Source organism: Zootoca vivipara, chromosome 4, assembly GCF_965207765.1.
Source record: "Zootoca vivipara chromosome 4, rZooViv2.hap1.1, whole genome shotgun sequence".
Taxonomy (NCBI): Eukaryota; Metazoa; Chordata; class Lepidosauria; order Squamata; family Lacertidae; genus Zootoca; species Zootoca vivipara.
In genome coordinates, this window is record NC_142587.1 from 83642758 (window position 1) to 83668250 (window position 25493).

At 43.7% G+C, this 25493-nt stretch overlaps 1 long non-coding RNA gene across 2 annotated transcripts; it reads left to right on the top strand.

The window, feature by feature from the left end:
- Window positions 1-360: 360 nt before the first annotated feature.
- LOC148686027 (uncharacterized) lies at window positions 361-25475 on the top strand. Of its 2 annotated transcripts, XR_015949706.1 has the most exons (5): window positions 361-494; window positions 4940-5082; window positions 6470-6540; window positions 13547-13799; window positions 22538-25475. It is a non-coding gene; the product is annotated as an uncharacterized LOC148686027 (long non-coding RNA). The 2 variants fall into 2 exon arrangements; XR_015949705.1 differs by lacking the exons at window positions 13547-13799; window positions 22538-25475 and having other exon boundaries at window positions 6470-8499.
- The last annotated feature ends 18 nt before the right edge of the window (window positions 25476-25493 follow it).

Here is a 25493-nt window from a genome sequence, read left to right on the forward strand (position 1 = left end):
GATGGAGACATGTAAACAGAATGCCACTTTGTCTTTTCAGAACAACACAACTGTACATTCAAAGATCTGTTCCGTTCTGTACTTCACCCGAAAGGGTTTAAGTATAGAGGGAAAATGTGGTAGACCAGAAATAAAGAAGGGCACTTCTTAACAAGTTCTGCAATAAAAACCCTGGGGTGTACTGCCTGGATTTTGCAGACTTTTAAAAGTCTCAGGAAATGTACTATGGCTGAGAAATTAATTAATCTTACATACTTGGAAAAGGACGTTGAAGAGTGTTGGCAAAACAACGAGCTTTTGTTGTTGCTGTGTGTTACCTGGTAACAATATAATTATAAATGAACTTAATGTGAAAACGGATCAGCTTGAGTACCTAACTTCAGCCACCAGGTCAACAACAGCTGCTGGGATATGACAAAATATACAAGAACTGCTTTATACAACTTTCTGAGTGTATCGTCAATGATTTGGTGTCTGTTTTTGAAGAAATTCTGGTTAGTAAAGCTTTGAATAATATTTATGGGTCGGGACAATTTTTATTCTAGAAGGATTCAATTTTGATGTATCCAATGGCTTCAAGCCGCACAATATGAATATCTGCAATACCATGGGCATCTGGCTGGCCTCTGTGAGACTAGGATGCTGGGCAAGATGAGCCTTTAGTCCTATCCAGCAGCTTCTTCTAATGTTCAGTTTATGCTAGTAATTGCTCGTTCAGTATTACCAGAGTCCTTGTAGATTCTGTTTGCCTTCCTTTTGACAGCGTCTGCTGTCAATATTTCTGAAAGGCACATCAAGGATTCTCCCCCCTTTTTTATTCCCTCCCTTCTCCTGCACCTGAAGTCCAACTCAGACGTGAACTGTGCACCTCCTTGTATAATAATTGTGGGCATGCAGTTTCTAACAGATGGAAGCTCAAGCTGGTTCGTTGCCCCAGGTGTCAAACCTTCTCCATCTCTTCCAGCAACTTCAATAAACAATTGGACTTGCCAGATGTTGTTAAGCCTAAGTTCCGTTAGTAGCCTCTGGCCTGTAGATTTCCATGTTATGGGGAGTGGGGGTGGGGAGGCATGGAGGAAACAGCATAAACCTGGTCTAACTGGTTCACCCTCTTAGATCAGAAAAGCCTTCTGCAGACAGCCTTTTGATGTTTTAGCCTTGGCTTCCCTCCAGTTGATAACATAGCTGCAAATTGCAAAGCAGAGGGTGTCAGAAGTTAACTGCTCTCCTATCACAACTGAAATGTGGCCAGGCCAGGATTACAGCAGGCACAACCAAGCCACGTTTTTTTTCAGTAAGTAAAAATATGTGTTACTGGCAAGCAATCCTGCAATAATTCACAGAGACTTTCCCGCTGCAAGATCTGGAGCACACAGACAATGTTCACCAGAGTTCATTATTTCTTACTAGAGGAAGATTGTCTGTGGGGAGAGGGAGGGCTAGCACACAGAGTCTGTGGGGAGGGAGGGCTAGCATATTATAGGGGGAAACTAGCCCTTTTCAGAGGAATCACTCATAGGATCATGAAAAAAATGGACAGGGGAGCGGGGTTGTACTGGCTAGCCACACCCTAGAGGCCAGCATGAGCTCATGCCCCTTGTGTTCAGATGAATGCATGAAAGGAAATACAACTGGACTCCTGGGTGCTTCATGGAGTACTTTCCATCAGTCCGAATATCTCTACAGGCCTTTGGACTGGTAATATGTAAGTAAGTATGCAGGTAGGGTCTTCTGAGAGGTCTACAGAACATCATCATCATCATCAGCTGCTGCTGCTCATCTGACTGAGTTGCCCCAGCCACTCCAGGCTGATTCCAACAAAATATTAAAAAACCCATTGAAGCATGAACCATTCAAGACTTCCTTCTACAGGGATGCCTTCAGATGTCTTCTAAAGGTTGTATAGTTGCTTATCTCCTTGGCATCTGATGGGAGTGCGTTCCGCAGGGAGGGCGCCACTACCGAGAAGGCCCTCTGCCTGGTTCGCTGTAACCTTGCTTCTTGCAGTGAGAGAAGCACCAGAAGGCCCTTGGAGCTGGACTTGAGTGTAGGAAGCTCCCTTATACTGAGTCACAACATTGCTCCAGAGTGCTGTCCACGCTGACCAGCAGAAGCTGGTTTCAGGGTTTCAGGAAGGGATGCCAGAGATTGAACCTGTGACCTTCTGCATGCAAAGCAGATGCTCTATTGTGGTTCTGCTGAGGCAGTGCCCCATTTAATGTCCCATCCTCCACTTTGTCTTATGGTTTGTAGATCACATTGCAATGCATTTGCATTATAGAATCATAGAGTTGGAAGAGACCACAAGGGCCATCCAGTCCAACCCCCTGCCAAGCAGGAAACACCATCGAAGCATTCCTGACAGATGGCTGTCAAGTCTCTGCCTAAAGACCTTTAAAGAAGGAGACTCCACCACACTCCTTGGCAGCAAATTCCACTGCCGAACAGCTCTTACTGTCAGGAAGGTCGTCCTAATGTTTAGGTGGAATCTTCTTTCTTGTAGCTTGAATCCATTGCTCTGTGTCCGCTTCTCTGGAGCAACAGAAAACAACCTTTCACCCTCTTCTATATGACATTCTTTTATATATTTGAACATGGCTATCATATCACCCCTTAACTTTCTCTTCTCCAGGCTAAACATACCCAGCTCCCTAAGCCCTTCTTCATAAGGCATTGTTTCCAGGCCTTTGACCATTTGGGTTGCCCTCCTCTGGACACATTCCAGCTTGTCAGTATGCCAGGTGTCTCCCATCCTGTATTTGTGCCTTTCATTTTTTTCCGTTATTGCTTTATATAAATGCATTATTGTTCCATATTTACAGTTTCATGTTAAGAGAAGGTCCACATGGCAAGGTATGCATTTCGTTAGAGACTCTAACCATGTTTTCAGTTCCTTGAGTTCCACCATGGAAGAAAGGCAGGGTATAAGTGTGCGAAGAAATTTTTTTTTTTTAAAAAAATGACATTATTCAGTGTTTTCTTCTCTGACATATATAGTTCCTCACAATGCAAAAGGAAATGTTCGAGCACTATATAGAGCTAAGGAGGGCTGGCTGAAGGTGGCATAAAGTGCATTGATAAAAGGATTGAGAAGTCCTTGTTCCATAGATTGCTAATATAGGCTGCTTTACACAATTCCAGGCCCTCCAACAAGAGAATTAATTGCTGATTGATTCATTCCCCACCAAGAAAATGTAATTCCGCATTAAAAAAGGAAAAGTGTATGTCATCAGTCAACTTGTCATTTGTGTTCTTTTAGGGGAAATGACTGGTTTTCAGAGAACGGGGGGTGGGGGTGGGGTTCTTGAGTCATACTGTGTTTCTCAAAAAATATCATAATTAATTACCAAAAGCAGCTGTGCCAATAAGACAGCAGAGAAATGGCAAAGGCCCCCATTAATTACCCGCTTTCCCTCCCTTACAAATTCTGTATTTCTATAAAGCAGGCCTCTGACAGTGTAATAGATATGACAAAAAGAACAGTTTGTGTCGTGAACTGTGGCTGTGCTGGTTCCAGAAAATACAAGCAAGCAATGTAATTGTTTTTTATTGGACAGACATCCATGGCTGGAATAATATAGCAGCTTTCCTTTGACTCTCACAAGGCCATTCTTTCTGGTAGAAGTGGAAAATAGAAGAAATATAGCAGTGGATTCAGTAGGGGGGGGGGAAGCTCTGAATTTATGTACTGATCAAATTCTGTTGACCTTGGGAACAGATGGGCTGTTTGAGGTAGACCGCCTCAGACGGACATTTTACATCTCTAAGGAGAGAGAAACAGTGAAGTATTCTCCGGTTTTCATTTGCAGCAGGTACACAGGAATAGAGGAAGCTGGCTTATACTGAGCCAGACAGACCATTGGTTCATCTCGCTACACTGACTCATAGCAGCTCTCCATGGTTTCAGATTGGGTTTTTTTCCAGTCCTACCTGTAGATGCTGGAGATTGAATTGGGTGTTGGGATAAACAACAGCCTATTATTATTATTATTTATACCCCGCCCATCTGGCTGGGTTTCCCCGGCCACTCTGGGCAGCTTCCAACAAATATAAAAATACATTAAAGTATCACAGATTAAAAACTCCCCTAAACAGGGCTGCCTTTAGGTGTTTTCTAAATGTCAGGTAGTTGTTCATCTCCCTGACCTCCGATGGAAGGGCATTCCACAGGGCGGGCGCCACTACCAAGAAGGCCCTCTGCCTGGTTCCCTGTAGCTTTGCTTCTCGCAGTGAGGGAACCGCCAAAAGGCCCTCGGCGCTGGATCTCAGTGTCCGGGCTGAATAATGGCGGTGGAGGTGCCTCTTCAGGTATATAGGAACGAGGCCTTTAATTAATAACACAGTAATGAGATGAAAAAGTCAATAGAGGGTTGGTGTATATAAGGAACAGGATATTAAGTGAACTGCCTGAGATGTGAGTTTATTTTCCCTTTCACCTTTCCTGCTCTCTTTTGCTGTAACCAGAAATGTATTAGGGTGTTAAGTAAAGATTCAGTTGAAATGTTATAGTCATGCCTGCCTTCTTTGAGGTGAGATGAGGAACCTGTTCTGCAACACCTTGGCCTTCTGCTTTGCCATTATGCTGTAGTCCTCCCCAGAATGGCTAGGTATAAATTAGCCATTGTTGTGGATATAAATCTTTCCTATCCAGGACTTTTTTTCCCTGGGGGAACTCACTGGACTGGAACTCAATTCTGGTACTTCTCAGGTGGGTTCCAGAACCTCTCAGGTGAGTTGCGGCATCACTCAGGTGGGCACCATTGCCATTCTACGAGAAAGAAGAAGAAGAAGAAGAAGAAGAAGAAGAAGAAGAAGAAGAAGAAGAAGAAGAAGAGGAGGAGTAGTAGTAGTAGTTTGGATTTGATATCCCGCTTTATCACTACCCGAAGGAGTCTCAAAGCAGCTAACATTCTCCTTTCCCTTCCTCCCCCACAACAAGCACTCTGTGAGGTGAGTGAAGCTGAGAGACTTCAGAGAAGTGTAACTAGCCCAAGGTCACCCAGCAGCTGCATGTGGAGGAGCGGAGACGCAAACCCACTTTCCCAGATCTTAACCACTACACCACACTGGGAGGTGTTCCTGGTGAGTTGCCACAATCATTTTCTAGAAAAATAGCAAAGCCCATATCACACATAACATACCAAGCATCTTTAGGTAAAGGTAAAGGGGCCCCTGACCATCAGGTTCAGCCGTGTCCGACTGGGGTTGCGGCGCTCATCTCGCTCTATAGGCCGAGGGAGCCAGCGTTTGTCCGCAGACAGCTTCCGGGTCATGTGGACCAAGCATCTTTACTTAGAAGGAAATATATATTTCGTTCTTTACCATTCAGCTATCTTCCTTGGTGGTTGCTCCTCCATTTCCTTCCTTTTCTAATCTAACATGCCCAGTTCCTTCAGCCGTTGCTCAAATTCAGCCAATTCATCATATCTGTGATCTTATCAGAGTCCTTTCCAGTGCTTTGCCAGCGTCTGTTTGAACTCTGGTGCCCAGAATTGAGCACGGATGCCATCTTACCAGCATCAAGCAGAAATATAAGGGCACACCATCAGGTTGTATTACTCATGGGTGATAAATTAGAAAATTAAACTGTCACAAGAATAAAATGTATTGGGTAACACTCCCAGCCTTGCTGGCTAGAAATTATGTTTCTATTTTTGGCAGTCGCCCTTTAGATTCTGATCTTTATATTTGTTATAGCAGGCTGCAGTAGAAAAGAATAGTAGTACTAGCAGCAGTGGTGGTGATTGTATAATTTAATAAGCTTCGCTGCGGTTCCTGAAAGCGGTAAATTGGTGCTGGGAGACTGCATAAGGTAAACAGACAAGGCACCGTCAGCAATTCACTTTTAAAATTTACTTTTTGCGGTGTTTTTATGTGCGTTGCTTTTTCTCAAAACACAACTCTTCTTTACTTAAAGGTCCCGGTTATCACAAGCTATTTGTTCTGGCTATTTATGCATGTCAGTGTTAAAAGGGGCATTTCTACTGATTGGCGTAAAGGTCTACGCAATTGGCTTCTGAGTCAACATGAAAACACGCTGTTTGACCTTCTCCTGGGCACTGAGGCCACTCCATTCTTATATTGCTTTAACATTATTAATAGAGAATGGGAAAAGGCATTTCACAGAGTTCTTTCATATTACAGCACATTTGCCCAGCTCCCCTTCTTCTTGACAGAAGAAAGAATAGCTTTCTTCTAACTTGTACACATTTTCTTCAGTAATATGGAAAGCCGGGCTCTGTCAAGTGACAGAATGAGCAATAGATTGAGAGGTACTATTTAAAGGTAAGAAAATGGACAATTATTTGCCCAATTTCCAGGCCCAGTTTACAGTTCTGCTTTTAAGCACCAAAGCCTGGGAGCAGGTTACCTGAACAACTGCAAACCCTCCAAGTGACCCTATTTTCCAGGGTCAGTCCTGGATTTCCCAGGTTCTGATCTGATCCTGGAATGTCCCGCTTTCCCTTAGGACATCCCTGTTTTCATCGGAGAAACGTTGGAGGGAATGGAGTTATGCAAACCCCCGAGCCAAGGAGATAAGTAACTATACAACCTTCAGAAGACAACAGGGGTTTTGCTCTTGCTGCTTCTAAATAGCATTTGTTTCTATGGTTATTTTGCATTTAGTTTTTATGAAACATATTTAATATATGCTGCCCAGACGATGCCCAGACGATGGTGATGCAATTAAAACTCGCAACTCTACAATTCCATGATGCTAAATGGGAGTGCATAGGGGGCCTTATTCATGTGTAATGTTCAGCAATCTTCACATTTGCATTTAGTGTTAAATGTTTTATTAGGATGGGGATGTTTTATTATTGAGTTTATTGCAGTTTTTGTTGTTGTTCTGTAAACTGCTTCAGGATTCTCCAAATGAAAAGCAGTATACAACTGATTTCAATCAATCAGTCAGTCAAAAAGGAACAAGTAGGAATGTTATCAGTGTGTGTGTGAAGAGCACCTTTAAAATCTTTATGTGGATTATATTATTAGTGTGAAACGTAACCCAAGGGAAGCCCTGCAAGCTTTAGAAGCTGAGTTTTCCAAATTTGAAATGATAGGCCTTTGAACTAACTCGGATAAATCTTTAATTATATACTATAACATAGCTCCAAGTGAACAATTGAAATTAAAAGAATTAGTTACTATTCCGCAATGCTGCAAGGATTTTTAGATATTTAAGTGTTCGGATTCCACGAAATTTAAATGAATTATATTCATTAAACTACACACCATTGGTGAAGAAAATCAGAAGGAACCTGTACTCATGGAGCAGGCTTCAACTATCCATGCGTTAGGATGAATTGCAACAAAACACAATGATTCCCAAATGCTTACATTTGTTTCAAGTGCTCCCCATCTTACTTCATCCTAGTGTCTTCAAAAACTAGCATAAAAAGGAACAGGTAGCAAATGATGGGACCCAACTGATGGGAGGTGAAACAGGGACCCAAGCCAGAGCTAGAATTGACCTTCATTGCTCAGTTTAAAGCCCCACCCTAAAAAGAAAGCTTTTATCACCCTTCCTGTTCATGAGAACCAATGGCCAAGAGGAAGAGATGAGTCAGGCTGGTGAAGAGTCACAGGTGTGTCCTCCTGCTGCTGCCACAAGCTCCCCTCCCCTCTTGTTCCCCAGAACTAGAAGAGGCGTGAAAAGGGCGGAGGAGAGGTTGGCTTCACACAGACACAGTCTCCAATTGCTTGGGGAAAACCCTAGACAGGATGGGACTTTCAGTCTTGGCAGCTGATTCATGGGGCCAGACCTATCAGGGATGAGCTGCTGTGCTTATTAGGCCAGGCACTCAGTGCTTTTTTCCCAGGAGGTACTCAATGGTATGCAGTGCCGGCACCTTTTTTTTGGTTGTTAAAAGTGTGACACTTACTGTAACAACTTCATGGTGAGTACCGGCACCTATTTTTCCAGGGGGGAAAGCACTGCTGACACTCCACCAAGTCTCTGCAGATTGTGTTCTTGCTAATGAAGAGTTAAGTCCAACTTGCACAGTGTGATTTACCGCTGGCTCACTCCTGAGAGCAGAGATGGATTAGAATCACTTCTGTCCCCTCCTCAACTACCTCCAAGGACAAGGAGGGGCTTAAAGCAACAGAAGCAGATGGGGATGCCATGCAGGAAAAGCCACTGCTTGCTTACACACTCCACGTGAGAAGACAATGGGCTGGAGGAGGTTTGTTGCTCTGTTGTGCCAACTGTTGGGATGGAGTAGAGATCTGAAGAAGGAGATGCCCAGCTAGCTATTTAGCAGGAGCTCTGTGTGTGATTCTTGCACCTTTGGAGCTGATGTAATTGAGACCTTTGCCGATAAAGAACTAAACTTCCAATCATGGGTCCTCCTTGCGGGGTCTGGGTGACATGATGACATGGCTCTCCAGGTATTTTGGATCAAAACTACCATCAGCCCCAGCCAGCATGGTCAGAGGTCAAGGAGTTGTAGGCTTGCCAACCCTGCTTTCCTCTTTAGGGCAGGGCTAGCCATGTGGTATCCTCCAGATATTGTCGGAACACAACATCCTTGAACAAACCTGGAAGCTCCAAGATCTAGGCCAGCACCTCCTGACTCCACCTAACCTACTTTCTTATCCATCATCATGGTGGACATTTAGAGAGGAGCTAGCTGTAGCTCAGTGGTAGAGCATATGCTCCATTCTCCAATTTAAAAGGCTCAGGTAGCAGGAGATGGGAAGGATATTTCTCTGCCTGAGACTTTGGATAGTTTATGCCATTCCAGAGTAGACAATATGGAGCCAGACAAACCAATGGTCTGGCTGAGTATAAACCAACTTCCTTTATGGAAATCACCTTGACATGGTGGTGTAGAAGATGATCAATAAATCAATAGCAATAATAATGACAATGCTTGTTTCGTCATAGCTGCCAAGTTTTCCCTTTTCTCGCGAGGAAGCCTATTCAGCATAAGGGAAAATCCCTTTAAAAAAGGGATAACTTGGCAGCTATGTGTTTCATACACTGGCCATTTATCATTACCCGTTTATCTCTGTAAATTATCACTCCATTCATTTGCACGAAGATGCCAGGAATGTCATCTTGCAATACTTTCTTAGCATAAAATAACACTAATTAGGTTCTTTCCCCTTTCTCTGCCTGTAGTTCAAATACTTATCAACTGGAATTTAAATAATTATAGCTGCTTTGGAAGGTTTTTCAAGAACAGCTTCGAAGTATTTAAAAGGAAGTACAAAAAGTTGGTTTCTCACTGGCTCATTTAAGCGCTATTGCGAATAAAAGTATTTTGTAAAAAATATTTTGAGCTGATGGCGTAGAATTACAAAGGAAGACCTCAAGCTCTGATTACTAATTAAGTTCATATTTAGCACCAATAGAACCTGAAGGTTATGAGGAAGCTTGACAAGGCAAAGCGTACAGTGTTCAGTACATATTTTTCAGCATAATTATAGCTGTAATTTTGTATTATAGTTATTAACTTGCCAATACTAAGCAGTGGAAAAACCCACCGCAAACACTCACAAAGTGCCAGTGGTGGAGTATATATCTATATTTCAGTGTGTTAAAATGTTTAAAAGAGTTTTAAAATATTGAACTAGATCATTCATTGAACACCTCACACTGTGTGTTTGGAACACGAGTTGCCTCACTTTACTTTAGACAGGTCATATGCAGAATGCTGTGTGTATTCTGTTGCCCCAGAGGGCAGAACAGCTTCTTCCTCTTATTCTTCTTCTATTTAATATTAGACTGTGTTCGCTTTTCGGCTTCTACTATAAACCTTCCTCTTTTAAGAAGCCTTTTATCACTTGTATGCTTGCTGTCCTTTGGGAAGAAGAACAGGATAGAAATTTTGATGACGACGACGATGTTTTGATTTCTCACTTGCCTTTCTCCCTAAGGTCCCATGATGGGTCACAGCAATTTAAAAACAATATTAAAATCAGTTTAAAACAATTACAAACAAGAGGATAGAGTGGGTCCCTATAGATAGATAGATAGATAGATAGATAGATAGATAGATAGATAGATCATAGAATCATAGAGTTGGAAGAGCCCACAAGGGTCATCCAGTCCAACCACCTGCCAAGCAGGAAACACCATCAAAGCATTCCTGACAGATGGCCGTCAAGCCTCTGCTTAAAGACCTCCAAAGAACGAAACTCCACCACACTCCTTGGCAGCAAATTCCACTGCCGAACAGCTCTTACTGTCAGGAAGTTCTTCCTAATGTTTAGGTGGGATCTTCTTTCTTGTAGTTTGATTCCATTGCTCTGTGTCCGCTTCTCTGGAGCAGCAGAAAACAACCTTTCTCCCTCCTCTATATGGCATCCTTTAATATATTTGAAGATGGCTATCATATCACCCCCTTAAATTTCTCTTCTCCAGGCTAAACATACCCAGCTGGAGAAGAGAAGGTTAAGGGGTGATATGATAGCCATCTTCAAATATATTAAAGATGATAGATAGATAGATGATAGATTAGTGTCAAAGACCAGAACAAAGTGGTGTTTCTTCAGCTTACAATAGAAACCACATACTGAAGGTACACCTCTGTAGGGAAGGAATCCCACAACTTAAGAGCTGCCACAATGAACATTCTCTCTCGCTGAACTGCCCCAAGAATGCTGCCATCTCTGAATTTCTGAGGGTGGTTGAATTACTTTGAATACACTTTGCTGATCTTAACACCTGAGAGGTTCTGTTGCAACCAAGAACTAGCACCAATTGGCAGAATTTGAGAGGAGAAAGAGGAAATTGTGAGGTGAGAGCTGTTCAACCATAGAATAGATTGCCTCAGGAGGTGGTGATCTCTTCTTTGTTGGCAGCATTTAAGCAGGAACTAGGCAACCATATTTTTGGGATACCATAGTTGCATTCTGCATTGCAGAGCCTGCACTGAGCAGGGGTTTGGGCTGAATGGCCTTTAAGGCCCCTTCCACTTGTATTCCATTGATACGGGTCACCACAGTGTTAGCAAGAAAGAGCTTTGGTAAATATTGCATTGCAGCATGGAATCAATGACTTCCTCCAAGCAAAAATCAGAAAAATGGAGAAAGGGTAGTTTGATATGTTTGATTGTTCATTTAAATGTTTTGAAAGCAAATAGATACCTCAGATAATAATATTGCACAGCTTGAAGCAACTGGAAGAATAAAAACTGATTCTTTTCCGAATAAAAACATTGCCCAGACCCATACATTTGATTGAGGCTTTACTCTCAGAACTTTCTTCAAAACAGAACAAAAGCATCAAATATATATATATCCAAATCATTCCATACAATATCTTGTGCATGTCCAGCACAGTCTCAGCATCTTATAAGAAATACAAGATATTTCCAAGCAGACCTAGAAGCAAAGGTCTTACAGTGTCCAATAGCCTGGAGCTGTTTTTTCTCTCCCTTCGGGAGACCCATTCATACATCTTGAGGATGAAGACTAAAGAGAAATCCTTTTCAAAATGGAGATTTGCAACCAAATATCACTTGTTCCAAAGTAAACATTCAGTATTAGAGCAGAGAATATTCAACAGTTAATTATCGACCGGTTAAAGCTCGGAATGCTGCCACGGAAGAAAACCCCCAATGTTAGCAATACACATTCTCGGGCATTCTCCATTTCAGTGTCAATTAAACAATTAACAATAACCCAGTAAGATAGCATGTTTGAAAGGTCAGGATTCCTGATCCCAGAGATTACACTGACAATGGCCTTTGAAAGGCTCAGTAATAAACAAACAAATAACCAACCAACCAACCATGTGGCTGAGCTCTATTATGTTCACAATTTTCTGCACTAGAAGAGAGAGAATGCCTTAAGGCAGGGGTCACTAAACTTACCACGCTTCGGGCCGGTGCCTGCAGCGCCGATTGTGCGGTGGGCCAGAGGGCGGGGGAAGCATGCACCCATACGCGTGCACGCACACAATTTCCGACGCACTTCCGGGTCGCAGGAGCACTGGAAATAGCTTGTGCACATGCGCATGGGCCCAGGGCCGTCTTAAGCGCCCCTGGCGCCGTGGTGCGACAGATCCCTCCAGCGCCCCCACCCCGTTTCCCAGCGCGGTGGGCGGGCGGGCGCAGCGCGGCTACCACAGGCGCTGCTGCATGGTGGGCGGGCAGGCAGGCACAGCGCAGTTGCCATGAGCGCAGCTGTGCGGCAGACCGGCCAACCAGAGGGCGGGCGCAGCTCGTGGCGACCCCCTGGTGGGTCAGCGCCATGGTGCCCTGCGCCACCCAGCCTGGCCGTAGGGCCGGCCCTGCACGGGCCTCCTCTGACCTGGAAGTGCACCAGAAATGATGCTTGCGCATGCGTGCAAGCTATTTCCGGTGCTCCTGCGACCCGGAAGTGGGCAGCTGCGCCATGCCGCACCGTGCCACGCCGATAAGAGTGGGCAGTGGCAGCGGGGGTTGCCACAGGCCAGATAAATGAGTCCTTTGGGCCATAGTTTGGGAATGCCTGCCTTAAGGGGCCACCTCTTTGTCACGAGAGCTCACCCCATCATAGGTCATCCTGCACCCCATTTTAACTACCTTAATTTAAGCAATGCCAAGCAGATTGTTAACCGTGATGAAGCCGCTCTCTGCATGACTGCATGCCCCACGTTGGGAGCAGAGGGCTTTATTTTCATTTGGCCCTCTCTTACCCTGAAAAGAAGATAGGCTCATTTAAACGTGCCGCACTGAGCTATATGACAATAGCTTTCTCCTTAATGGCAAGCATTTATCACATCTTATCTCATTAAAAGCTTTGTTTAACTAAAGAGGGGCATTTTTTATAATCAGAAACGAGACTATATATGGCAAGTGCAAATAAAATAGGCAGCTGCAAGGAAGATACTTCATCTTCCCTTTTCTGCTAGAGAGAGTTCTTTGTGATTCATAGGCCTGCTTCTAGAATCTTCCTAGAGGGGATTTTTTCTTTAACTGCTCCAGGCAAAACCTAGATCAATCTGTTTTAGGTGTTGCTTTCATTGCTGATATTTGGCAGGCAGGCACCAACGCAAGGGCATCTGATTCTCATGGAGGAAGGAAGAGCTGGGCCCAATTTATGGCACAGCAGATGCTGGATGTGTGATTCAGTCTCAGCGGATGGTGACACTGCTAATGAGAGAGTATACCAGGAGCAAAATATATTGCTTGATTAATTGCATTCTCTCAATTTGCTGCCTGCATTAAAAACAAGAACAACAGACAGCAGGCAGAGAAACCACAACTTTGACATCTTTTGTGATTTGGACATTTATCCCTTTTTCAAATGAGGGAAGGATGAGGGAGATATGGATTTAGCATACTTCAGATCAGGCATCCCCAAACTGCGGCCCTCCAGATGTTTTGGCCTACAACTCCCATGATCCCTAGCTAAGAGGACCAGTGGTCAGGGATGATGGGAATTGTAGTCCAAAACATCTGGAGGGCCGAAGTTTAGGGGTGCCTGCTTCAGATGCTTCGAGAGTTGAGATGAAATTCCATACATTTTTCCAGAACATTTTTGGCCCTTCATTCAAAAAATGCTTGCGTTTTAACAAAACTTGCCTTCACGCTTCCTCTGCCCATAGTGACATCATCACACCACCATATCTGATTGGTTGCATACACTGTAGACATTTACCCAGACACTTGGTGTGATCTCTGACTGATTGTGTAGAATCAACCAAGTGTCTAATGAAGCTGGAAGAAGAAGGAAATGGATGTCCTGAAGAAGATTGTGCAGATATCCATAACGATTCCAACTAAATGCTGCTCCTCGTCTGTGGAATGCTTTCCTCAGCAAGGTCCACTTGGAAGCTTCATTGACATTTTTGGCACCAGGTAAAGACTTACCTTTTACTCGGGACCTTTTGATAGGTTGAGATGATAGTATCCTGCTACTGGTATGCTGCCAGTGCTTTCTGTGGCTGTCACGGGCTTTGTTTTGATGCCGTAATATATTTAAATTAATGTTTTGAAAGGTGTTGTAAGTAGCCTGACGAGCACCAGGTAACAAGCAACTGACAAGTCTAACTAATAATACTCAGAGGAGACTTGCTGGAATTGGTTGAGCTAAGTTCCCCATGTCCATTAAGTTCAAAGGGTCTACTCTGATCAGGATTATCATTGGATACAACTGATATAAATAATAATTGATATTTTCAGGCACTTTTAGACTGCCCTTCATTACATAGAATCCCAGGGCAGTGTAGAGAATATACAAAATAACCAAATCACATCAATCCCCTATAGAGCTTCACACCACCAACTTGACAGCCTGGTTTACCCAGTTCCTTCTCCCTTCTGCTGAATAATAATAATAATAATAATAATAATAATAATAATAATAATAACTGACCCAATAAAACTGCATTTAAAAAAAACATTTCAGATATGTTGTCACTCATCATGTTGACTCATAAAATGCAGTAAACTGCCATCATCTGAAGGGGGAACATGATGCTTTCTAAAGAAGAAGAAAAGCCAAGCGAGAGTTATGAAAAGCACTGCAGGGATTTTGAGATTGTATACCAAAAATAAATTGAGATAGCCAGGTATCCAATTCATAATTCAAATGCACAGTACAGACTATTTTATGGCACGGATATTGTGTAAAAAATCAGCTGCTGACAAACGTACAGTGGTACCTCTACTTATGAATAATTCTACTTACGAATGTTTCTACTTACGAATGGAGCTCCGTCCGCCATCTTGGATGCAGTTTAGATAGGAATTTTTCTGCTTACGAATTTTTAGATAGGGTTGTTTCTACTTACGATTTTTTTCTCCCAATGCATTCCTATGGGATTCGACTTACAATTTTTTTCGACTTACAAATGTGTGTTATTCGTAAGTAGAGGTACCACTGTATACAGATTTTGCAAGCAATTTCCCCAATATAATGCAGTTATGTTAAGTTCACTTATTTATACACATTTCCCCATAATATATACATTTTGTACACACTGTTTGTCTGAAGAGCTGGAACACAAAATTTGGAGAAGTCTGAATATCAGGAGATGGCTGAAATTGGTTCAAAAAGTGTGAATTAGTTTCTCATTAAGATGCAAGGAAAATAGTGTTTCTTCCCAATGTGGATCTGGTTTTATTGTATTTTATTGTAAGCCACTTTGATGGAATCTACACACATATAAAAAAAGGCTGTGAAAATGCTTTTTTAAAAAACGTTTTGGAAAAGACATTGAATTTGACATAGCTCACTGTTGCCAACTAGTGTCACATTTGTACATTACAAATGCACTTTACAACACATTTAAAATGTTTTATTTGCAGCTGTATAGCTGAGTCCCAAGTGTTTAATTTTGAAACAAAAAAGGGTGTGCATATATATTTAAAATAAGTAAATATAAGCTGTGTTGACGGACCATCTTTTGTGATACAGTTGTACCTTGGTTTTCAAACAGCTTAGTTCTCAAATGTTTTGGCTCCCGAATGCTGCAAACCTGGAAGTGACTATTCCGGTTTGTGAACTATTTTTGGAAGCTGAACGTCCGACGGGACTTCCGTGGCTTCCGATTTGCTGTAGGAGCTTCCTGCAGCCAATCAGAAGCCGCACTTTGATTTCCTAACGTTTTTGGAAGTCAAACAGACTTCCGGAACTGATTCCATTCAACTTCCAAGGTACAACTGTACATACTACAGTATATTTATTTAATTAAAGCATTTGAATACCACCTTCCATGCACCATCCCAAGGTGGCGTAGAACAGAAATTAACAATAACAGCTGAAATGCTGTAAAATGATTGAAACCTCAGTAAACATCTACATGACAGTAAAAACATAGCAGGACAATAAAATATCCCTACAGAATGCCTCTATTGGTATGTGCTCACACTACAAAAGTTTGCTGGATCAACCTTCAAAAACGGGGGGGGGGGGGAGAAGCAACACCTTGCATTATACAAAGTTACATTGGCAGGCCGACATTATCTTAATTCTTAAGGAACGCATTTGTGGTTTGCAATCTCTAAAAAGCTTGTTTAATGCCTTAATGTTGCTTGAACAAGGGAGTGGTGACCTAAAAGACTGAAGCAGAAACACCAGGTCATTCTGTACTCTTGCAAAAAAAGAGCAAGGGCATAAGTATGTTAGCTTTGGAAAGGTATCACAGAAGAGCGATTACACCTTCACTGACGGGTATAGTATTTAAGGCAGGGGTAGGCAACCTCAGGCCCGTGGGCTGGATGTGGCCCAATTGCCTTCTCAATCCGCCCCACGAATGGTCCAGGAATCAGCGTGTTTTTACATCAGTAGAATGTGCGCTTTTATTTAAAATGCATCTCTGGGTTATTTGTGGGCCCTGCCTGGTGTTTTTACATGAGTAGAATGTGTGCTTTTATTTAAAATGCATCTCCGGGTTATTTGTGGGCAGGGCCGTCTCTAGGCCCGGGTCCGGTGGGGCGGGGCACCAGACCGCCAGGCCACCAGGGATGCCACTGCGCCCGCTAAGAGGTGCGGTGGAGGCCACCCCAGGCGCGCCAGATGCAGCCCTAGGCGCACCTCTCAGCTGTTCAGGCCGCTCGCTGGAGGCGTGGGCCTGGGGCCACCTCTGCCGCGCGCAGGGGCATCGCAACAGGGGGCAGCCAGGCTGGATGGCGCAGGGAGCTGGCCCTCCAGGCGGCTGCCGCACTGTGCCCACCTGCCCACCCGCTACGCCGGGAAACGGGGCGGGGGGCGCCGGAGGGGTCCGTCGCGCCAGGGCACCAGGCATGCTTAAGACGACCCTGTTTGTGGGGCATATTCATTCATTCCCCCCCCCAATATAGTCTGGCCCACGGCTGAAAAAGGTTGCCGACCGCTGATTTAAGGTAACGTATTTCAGTCAACATTTTGGGGTCACTCTACACAGCAAATAATGCCCATTGGGCTATTTTATGTGGTGCCCCCCCAACCCAGGCTTTCCCCTCTTAAATATTTTGGTACTTCAGCAAAATTGGGGTTTCCTAGGGTGGCCAGTTATTCCTCACCAGAGAGAGAGAGAAAGTGAGAGAGAACTTGCATCTGCTAATTTATATGGATAGAAGCAAATTCAGAAATATGGACTGATCCCGTGTTTTTCCACCACCTAGTGGTGCAACAGTAATACTGCTAGCACGTTTTCAAAGCTAAGCAGGGCCCGGTATGGTTTCAAATGGGATGGGAGACCACATGTGGAGATTCTTGCATTGCAGAAGGTTGGACTAGACAACCTCGGGGTCCTTTCCAACCCTACAGTTCTATGATTCCCTTAAATAAGGATAAATGTATGTTTGTCAGAAGCAGCTTGCTTAATGCAGTAGAACTGTGTTAGCTTCCAAAAAGGCGAGTTGCTGAGAGAGGGAGAGGCGGTGGGGGGAGGGCTTTGTATGGGGGGGGAGCACTGGATTAGCTCCTGCCAGTGTTTGCACCATGCCAACCTCCCTGTTGCCTTGCCCCTCTCCTTACGCCTCCCAGTAAGCAACAGCGACCCACCTCCTGAGAAGCTAGTATAGCGGCTCCTTGCTAGCTGGCAAGCTGCTTCTGTCTCCAGCTGAATCAAAAAACTGAAATCAAAATTACTCACCCTCTTTCTAGCCAGCATGCTAGAAATCTTACATTAAAGTTGTGTGTTTTTAATGCCACTTTTTGACCAAAAGCCCCTACCCCCACCCCACCCCACCAGTGCTGGAGTGAATGGATGTGCTTTTGAGCTTTCGTTTCTATTCTCAGCAAATAATCGTGGAAGTGACGCTTCTCGCCATCTGCCATCCCTTCCCCTTTCTTCCTCTGGCAACCCTAATTAAAGCATCACATTAGCCAAAGGTGTTCTAGGGGCTGTGGGGGCTTTGATGGAATATGTGATGTTGTCAGCACAACTTCCATGAGCCTCTGGGAAGAGGTTGAAAAAGGAAAGCGTAGGCTGGGTTGAAAAGGAAAAGGGCTGAGGATTTGGAAAGATTGCCTTTCATTGTTTTTAAAGGTGTCATCCTCTTTCAAAGCACTGCTCAGCATTCTTTTTCTTCTTGAAAGGAGCCTTTCTGTCATGCTGTCTGAGTTGCATTTTGTTACAATCCTCTCTTCTCTCCCCTTTCCTTTGCTTCTGGTAAGTCAAACTAGCAGAAGGCAGAATCCTGTTACATATCACACAGGTGATGTTTCTATTGTCTTTTTGGTGCCTGTTGATGACTTTCAAGTAGACTTCAAAGCGGAGATTTATAGCCTACTTGGCATTTAATTATTATTATTTTTAAAAAATCATTTTATATACCTGTTTTTATATATGTAATTGTTTTCATTTTTTGTTTTAATTGTTTTATATCTGTGATTGCTTTAACATATATATATATATATATATATATATATATATATATATATATATTTAATTCCTCCCTGCAATTTTTTTTTAATCACACTTGCAACAACACAACACACCAACAACACCATTCTTGGGGCTCAAATAATGGTCCTATATTACTGTATAGTCCAAAAAGTCATTCTATATATTACCACGAGATTTTGATGGATTGTGCTTCCTGTCCTCTTGCTGTATGTGGTCCAATAATCATAGAATCATAGAACTGTGGCATTGGAAGGGCCCACAAGGGTCATCTAGTCCAACCCCCATGCGATGCAGGAATCTTTCACACAACGTGGGGCTCGAACCCATGACCCTGAGATCAAGAGTCTCATGCTCTACTGACTGAGCTATCCCAGGTTTTGTTGTTGTTGTTGTTTAGTCGTTTAGTCATGTCCGACTCTTCGTGATCCCATGAACCATAGCACGCCAGGCACTCCTGTCTTGCACTGCCTCCCGCAGTTTGGTCAAATTCATGTTTGTAGCCTCAAGAACACTGTCCAGCCATCTCGTCCTCTGTCGTCCCCTTCTCCTTGTGCCCTCCATCTTTCCCAACATCAGGGTCTTTTCCAGGGAGTCTTCTCTTCTCATGAGGTGGCCAAAGTATTGGAGCCTCAGCTTCAGGATCTGTCCTTCCAGTGAGCACTCAGGGCTGATCCCAGGTTTAACTTTTATTAAATAGGCAGTTGTTTTGTATATATACGCTTGTGTCCCACTCAAAGTAAACCCATTGAAATGAATGAGCCTAAGCTATTCATGTCAATTAACTGCAATGACTCTACTCTGATTATGACTAGCATTGAAAACCCTTGGTTTTTATTGTAAGGTGAATATGCTTTGAGATGCTTAACAGGAAGTGATTCGTAAATATAATATTTCTGCTGCTACTAATTATTATTATTACTTGCAAACTTGCAACCTTACTGCTACCAGCACCATGCTCATCTAACCAACTGAGTAGTTACAGGTAGGTAGCCGTGTCGGTCTGAGTCGAAGCAAAATAAAAAAATTCTTTCAGTAGCACCTTAAAGACCAACTAAGTTTTTATTTTGGTATGAGCTTTCGTGTGCATGCACACTTCTTCAGATACACTGGAAACAGAAGTGTCAGACCCTTATATATATATATATATATATATATATATATATATATATATATATATATACAGAGGGTGGTGGGGGTCTACATGCCTCCAGCTACCATGCCTCCATCTACATGCCTCATCTACATCCCTCATCTACATGCCTCCAGCTACCATCCCAAACATACCAAACAATCCATCGTATACAGCCAGGTCCTACGTTACAACTGCATCTGTTCCAACTCTACAGACAGAGAATCTCACCTAAGAGATCCACAGCAAACCTTTTTAGAACTAAAATATCCACCTGATGAAGTTAAACAACAGATCAACAGAGCCAGACTGATACCTAGAGAGAACCTGCTGCAAGATAGACCCAAAAAAGAAAATAACAGAACACCACTAGTCATCACATACAGCTCCCAAGTTAAAACAGTACAACGCATCATCAGAGATCTACAGCCTCTCCTGGACAATGACAGCTCCCTTTCTCAAGCTCTGGGAGGAAGACCTTTCATTGCCTACAGACAGCCACCCAATCTTAAACAACTCCTCACCCACAATAATACAACCACCAGACTTAACATGGACACTGGTACCAGAGCCTGCAATAAACCCAGATGCCAACTTTGCTGCCACATACACCCGGACAACATCATTACTGGCCCCAACAACATCCAACATACCATCTCAGGACTATTCAATTGCTCATCTTCTAACATTGTGTATGCCATCAAATGCCAACAGTGCCCTTCAGCTCTCTATATTGGACAAACAGGCCAAACCCTACGCCAAAGCTTAAAACCATGGAGCCACCTGGGATGAATAGAGACATCGGATTCTTATCTCATTATGCATGATCAAGCTTTCTTTAGCGCCTCAGCCCTTGCTCCCCCCCCCCCCGGACTAATTGCAGTCATCATCAGCCGTTAACAGCCATCCACAGGTTTACCACTCCCATCAGCCCACCACCCATTCCCACCCACCCCCACCACCCTCTGTATATATATAAGGGTCTGACACTTCTGTTTCCAGTGTATCTGAAGAAGTGTGCATGCACACGAAAGCTCATACCAGAATAAAAACTTAGTTGGTCTTTAAGGTGCTACTGAAAGAATTTTTTTATTTAACCAACTGAGCTAAGAGTTGCTCTTAGAGATGCTTAGCTCTTGGCCTTCAGCTCTCTATATTGGACAAACAGGCCAAACCCTACGCCAAAGGATAAATGGACACAAATCTGACATCAGGAACCACAAGACAGAGAAACCAGTAGGAGAATACTTCAATCTCCCAGGACATTCTATACAAGATCTCAAAGCAGCTGTTTTATTACAGAAAAATTTCAGAAACAGACTGGAAAGAGAAGTTGCTGAATTGCAACTCATTAGCAAGCTTAAAACCATGGAGCCACCTGGAATGAACAAAGACATAGGATTCTTATCTGATTATACATGATCAAGCTTTCCTTAGCACCTCAGCCCTTGCTCCCCCCCCCCCGCAAGACCAATTGCAGCCATTAACAGTCGTTAACAGTCATCAACAGGTTTACCACTCCTATCAGCCCATCACCCATTCCCATCACCCCCACCCCCCACCCTCTGAATATACATAAGGGTCTGGTGGATTCTATTTCAGTGTATCTGATGAAGTGTGCATGCACACGAAAGCTCATACCAAAATAAAAACTTAGTTGGTCTTTAAGGTGCTACTGAAAGAATTCTTTTATTTAGTTTCAACTGAGCTAAGCTTATGTAATGCTTTGGACTGTGTTCAACAGCAACAATATTATTATTTGCAATAATAGTATGTATGTATGCAATGCCTCGGAGTGCTCAGACAAGTCTACATGTACTGCCTCAGTAATTGTTAAAACAATCCTGCCAGGTAGGTCAGTTTTTCTCCCTATATTGCAGGGGAGAAGGAAGCTGAGTGGGAGCAGTTTGCTTAAAGCTTCCTAGTAGGTTGGTGGTCAAGGTGAGATGGGAGCTGGGGGGGGGGGTTGCGGTTCACAGCTTTCCCCCTTAGCCACAGCGGTACTTTAGTCCTGCTAATTAACTAACATTATTAATCTATAAATAGTGAAGTAATACCCGCAGCCATTAGCATCGCTGCCTCCTGTGAAATGCATTATTTGATTGCCACATCCTAACGGTTTGCTGAACCTCAAACCATTTGCAGCTGTGCTTTTGTAAGAGGATGCCCAAGGCGGTTGGGAAATGCAGAGTGTGGGGGAATGGAGGTGCCACGCAAATACATTTAAGATGGCTTTGGATGTTCAGAGAACTGGTGACTATTACCATTATCTGCCCACAGGGTGCTGTGCAGTTTTGGATTAAGCCCTGTGGAGGCCCCTAGGCAGTCAAAAGCTCCAGGATTGGGGCTTCTCGCAAATTATCTCCTAATACGTTTTTGGAATTTTCTCTCAAGATCAAATCAATATTATTTTGATCTGTTGTCGTGGGGCTCCTAAAAGCCATGGGACCCATAGGCCACTGCCTACTCTGCTGGTAACCTGCCAGTGGTCTTATGTATGTGCTTGAAATTGGGTACCTCAGTGCCTTTGATCCCTGCCCACCAGCCATGCTTGCTAGGGCTTATGGGAGATGTAGTTGAGCAACATGTTGCTGTTTAGTTGTTTAGTCGTGTCCGACTCTCCGTGACTCCATGGACCAGAGCACGCCAGGCACTCCTGTCTTGCACTGCCTCCCACAGTTTGGTCAAACTCATCTTCATAGCTTCGAGAACACTGTCCAACCATCTTGTCTTCTGTCGTCCCCTTCTCCTAGTGCCCTCAATCTTTCCCAACACCAGGGTCTTTTCCAAGGATTCTTCTCTTCTCATGAGGTGGCCAAAGTATTGGAGCCTCAGCTTCACGATCTGTCCTTCCAGGGAGCACTCAGGGCTGATTTCCTTAAGAATGATTTCCTTGAGCAACATATGGAAGGCCAAAGTTCCCCCACTCCTGGTCCAAGTATCCTAGTTCCCATAGTGGCCAACCAGATGTTTCTCTGTAACCCACAAGCTTCTCCCATGGCTGCTGTCCTGCAGGATAACAGCCATCGGAGAGGCTTGTAGGTTTGCCACAAACTGGTCTTCAGAGGCACTCTGAATTGCATAGAGTCATCGTTTCATTTAATTTGCTTTTGTCGTTCATTCATTTGCAGATTCATCAAAACACTACACAACAAAAAGTTAACAAAGCAATGTACAGAGTTGCCTCATAGAATTGGAAGGGGCCAGGAGGGTCATCTAGTCCAACCTCCTGCACTCCAGGAATCTTTTGCCAAATGTGGGGTTCGAACACATGACCCTGAGATGAGGAGTCTCATGCTCTGACTTCTTCACTATACAGCTTCCAGAAAATGCTGAAGACGCACCTTTTCACTCTGATGTTTGACACCTGAGATGTGTGCTTTCAAGACCCACCCTATTCATGTGGTTGTCTTTAACTGTTTTTCATTCTGAAAATGAAAATTGTTGCAGCCCACCCTGGTGAAGAGGGGGGTAATCAATGTAATAATGATGATATAAAACAAATTATTCAATACAATTTTATTGCTGACTCAGCAGACTCATGACTAACAGCCATAGATAGACCTACTGTATATAAATTTGTCCAGTCCCCTTTTAAAGCCATTTAATCTAGTGGCCACCAGCTCATCTTGTGACAGTCAGTGCCATAAATTAATTACATGTGTTGCTTCCTTTTGCCTGCCTTGAATCTCCTGCCAATAACTTTATTTTATTTATTCAGAACATTTGTCGGCCGCTCAGTTGACAAAGCCCCCCGGGCAGTTCACAGCAAGTTCAAACAGTATACAACTAAAATATTAAAATATGGGGGGAAAAACATTAATTAAAAAGAGAAGGATGTTTCTCTGAATAACCCCACAGGTCTGAATGTTAAGAGGGAAGGAGAGAGAGAGAACGTATCTGTATATTAGCCTTCTCTACTCCGTACATGATTGTACAAACCTCCATGATGCCTGCCATGGTTACCAGTAGTTGCTTTCCCCACCAAATTAGGAAGACCCAAATTTTATAACCTTTCCTTATGGAATATGCCACTGCTTAGTGTTTCTGCTTTTTGTACCTGTGCATTGACTGCAAGGGAACTCAGACCCACTTATCAGTGTGGATTTGTCTACTCAGAATGTGTTTGCAACACCAACATACAGAGCCCATGCCAACCAGGTAGACAACAGGTGGTTGACCCCATTTGGGACCCCCCCCATTTTTCTGGTAGCTTCAGTGTTGGCCCATAAGTCCCAGCTTCAACTGACCCGAGGGCCTTTTGCAACGGTGGTCCCTCATCCATGGAATGCTCTCTCCAGTAAGGTCCACCAGACGCCATCACTAACATCGTTCGCCACCAACTTTCCTCTTTCCTTCTGGTGTTTGAAGGACTATGAGTCATTGGCTTTTATTGTTTGTTGCTGCCAAAACTTTTACTCCCTTTGGTTGGCCGTTTGTGGGGTTTTTCACGAGCTGTTACAGTTATACCTCAGTTTAAGTACACTTTGGTTTGAGTACTTTCAGTTTCAGTACTCCGCGGACCTGTCTGGAATGGATTAATCCACTTTCCATTACTTTCAATGGGAAAGTTCGCTTCAGGTTAAGTACAGACCTCCGGAACCAATTGCGTACTTAAACCGAGGTACTAATGTGTTATTATGCTATTATTATTATGTATTCTTTATTTATGCTTTATTCTCTTAAATATTTTTGTAACTTACTTGGGGTGCTTTTTGTGTAGCGAGCAATCAATAAGTTCAACAATTCATCATTGCCATTATAATCTACACTGATCAGCAGAGAAGCGTTGAATCCCTGTGTATGTCACATGACATACACAGGCATGTGTATGGCCACACCCACTGCTGGTATATGCCTCCCACCCCTGGAATGTTGGTCAAGATTAATGCAGCCCAAAATAAGAGAAAAAGGGTGAGCTACCCTAATCTAGCTAGATTAGGTTGGGGTTATGGCCCGATTCACACATGCACATTCCTTATTCAATTACTGCAGCATATAGTCATGACTTGGATCATGTCACAGATGAACAACCACACACACACACACACACAGCTTTTTTATATCGCTTTGACTCTGCCTGGTTCCCTGTAACCTCACTTCTTGCAGTGAGGGAACCGCCAGAAAGCCCTCGGAGCTGGACCTCAGTGAACGATGGGGGTGGAGACACATCCACTTTGCATGCGTAAGATGTGATTTCCGACACCTGAAATCACTAAAGAAGATGAAAGCTCAGGTAGCAGGCAGGAGACTAGACAATACTGGGCTAGATGGGCAAACTGGATTTCAGTTTGAGATTTTCAGATTATGTTCAGATTATGCCCCATTACCATTATTCAAGTTGGCACCCCTGCCTCCTGCACGTGAGCCAGCGTGGTGTAGTGGTTAATAGCGATGGACTCGTAATCTGGTGAAACCAGCCCCGGACACTGAGGTCCAGCTCCGAGGGCCTTTTGGTGGTTCCCTCACTGCAAGAAGTGAAGTTACAGGGAACCAGGCAGAGGGCCTTCTCAGTAGTGGCGCCTGCCCTGTGGAACACCCTCCCTGACATCAATACCAGGAAAGATTTTTGGAGCAGATCATTAAGCAAACGGTCTGTGAGCACCTAGAAAGGAACACTGTGATCACTAAAAGTCACTTATTTATCTACTTGCACTTTGACATGCTTTCGAACTGCTAGGTTGGCAGGAGACTCCTTAGGGTAGTGATAAAGCGGGATATCAAATCCAAACTCTTCTTCTTCTTCTTCTTCTTCTTCTTCTTCTTCTTCTTCTTCTTCTTCTTCTTCTTCTTCTTCTTCTTCTTCTTCTTCTTCTTCTTCTTCTTCTTCTTCATCATCTCCATGATGCAGATCTTTATTCCCCTCTCAGTCCTGATGGAGATCTTCACTCGCCCTTTCTTCCCAGGCAAGGGGCGGCGCCACCAATTTCGCTTTTCCTCTCAGGTGCGAAAACCTCTTGGGCCGGCCCTGCTCTTTTGCCTCGCGCGTCACCCCCGGGATGCTTTGGAGAGCCCCAGCCAGCGCCGACAGTCTTGAAACTAGAGAGACTTGTTTCCCACCCGCTAGCCTTTGCCTTAGGGCTGGGT